Raw genomic sequence first — 1,933 nt, 5'->3', positions numbered from 1 at the left:
TGGATGCCCTTCCTAACGCCAACCACTCCGAAAGTGTAGTAGGTGCTTTTTACATGCCACCAGCACAGGGGCCAGATGGGGCCGGCATCGACTACGTTTGGATGGTGCTTTTCCGTGCCACCAGCACCACTATTACTGTCCATAAAAGCCACATGCTTTTAATGGGACCCTAAAGTCAAACTCCTTCAATAAGTACACACTCGTGCCGACTTCGAAGGAATGAAAAGTAGGAGAAATTCCTTCAGTAAAAAAAGGGTTTAGTTGTATATGATTAATGAGTTCATGGTCACTATGTATTGCCATGGTCTCCACTCATCAGTACGAACATAACCAGGGAAAATAAGTATATGAACCTCTGTACATAGGATTATGAACCCAACACATCCAGCATCCTCTCTCTCCCTCTCACACCTACTTTCTCCCACCCACCTCTCCTCTCTTGCTCTGACTCCTACTTCACTCCTACTCTCCTCTCTTCTCTTCCCTCCTACCCACCTTCTCCCTTCCCCCTCTCCTTCATCGTCACCCCTTTCCTTGTAACCCCACCCTTACACAATCCAACCCTACCTTCCCTATCCATCCCATCCCCACCCCTATCCCTTACACCCACTCCCATATACCCCCACCCTCAGCCTAACCCAAACCCCAATCTTGCTTTCCCCACATCCTAACACCACTACACCATACACCACCACACCACACAACACATCACATCACACCACCACGCACACACTAGCACTGGCCACTTTCCAGCCCCACATCTTCACACCTACACATACACAGATGTACACGTCAAGGTCACCAGCCCTCTTCCACACACACATACATACTCTCTTATACACATGCACGCGCACCTTTGTTTATTATCTCTTCTTCTTCCTAGCTCTCCTGTGTGACCCTTCTGTCCGGCATTCACCATGATAGATCGCTAGCCACTACACATTCTTTATTTTCTCTCCTTGTTTCTTTCTGTGTTCCTTTCTGTGGAAGAGCGTTGGCTCGAAACGTTAAAGACTTTTTCACTTCTCGAGTGTTAAACTAATACATCTGTTTGTTGTCTACGCCACCTGTCTTTGTCTTGTTTTTTTTTGTGCATTCTCCCCATATATATATGTATATATATTTCTGTGAGAGTTAGAGATTGGGAAACCAACCAACTAAGGTATAGTGCCTATCCAATATACTGCTGGTAGTCTACCCAATTATTCATACCCTCTGAAGAAGCCTAGAAGCACACTCATCATCCAGACTCTTATCTGCCCATCCCTACAGAACACTGAAGAGATGAAGATGGCATGGAGGATTTTGTTACCTCTTGGCAGAAACGGCCGTAAGGAACTGATCTTTTGCTCTTTTCTGTAATATTAATACAGGCACAGGAGTGGCTGTGTGGTAAGTAGCTTGCTTACCAACCACATGGTCCCAGGTTCAGTCCCACAGCATGGCACCTTGGGCAAGTGTCTTCTACTATAGCTTCAGGCCGACCAAAGCCTTGTGAGTGGATTTGGTAGACGGAAATTGGAAGAAGCCCATCATATATGTATATGTTTGTATGTCTGTTTGTCCCCCCAACATCGCTTGACAACCGACATTAGTGTATTTACATCTCTGTAACTTAGCTGTTCGGTAAAAGAGACCGATAGAATAAGTACTAGGCTTACAAAGAATAAGGCCTGGGGGTCGATTTGCCCGACTAAAGGCGGTGCTCCAGCATGGCCGCAGTCAAATGACTGAAACAAGTAAAAGAGACCTGTGTGTGTAACACATAGTTAATACATGTGTATATTTTTTTTAATACTTTCTAATGCTTCGGAATAAATAAACGGACATACCGGAATGTCTACCGGATGATATATGTCATTTTGTATCCTCTCCATTTTCTTATTTGCCATATATATATATATATATATATATATATATATATATATATATA

At 44.0% G+C, this 1,933-nt stretch overlaps 1 protein-coding gene across 1 annotated transcript in view; it reads left to right on the top strand.

Moving 5' to 3' along the window:
* Positions 1 to 1,933, top strand: part of LOC106875560 (protein FAM136A) — a 26,383-nt gene that overhangs the window by 8,062 nt on the left and 16,388 nt on the right. The gene's annotated exons all lie outside the window — the stretch shown is intronic.

The sequence above is a fragment of the Octopus bimaculoides genome, chromosome 25, assembly GCF_001194135.2.
Source record: "Octopus bimaculoides isolate UCB-OBI-ISO-001 chromosome 25, ASM119413v2, whole genome shotgun sequence".
Classification (NCBI taxonomy): domain Eukaryota; kingdom Metazoa; phylum Mollusca; class Cephalopoda; order Octopoda; family Octopodidae; genus Octopus; species Octopus bimaculoides.
This window is presented reverse-complemented; position numbering and strand designations above follow the sequence as displayed.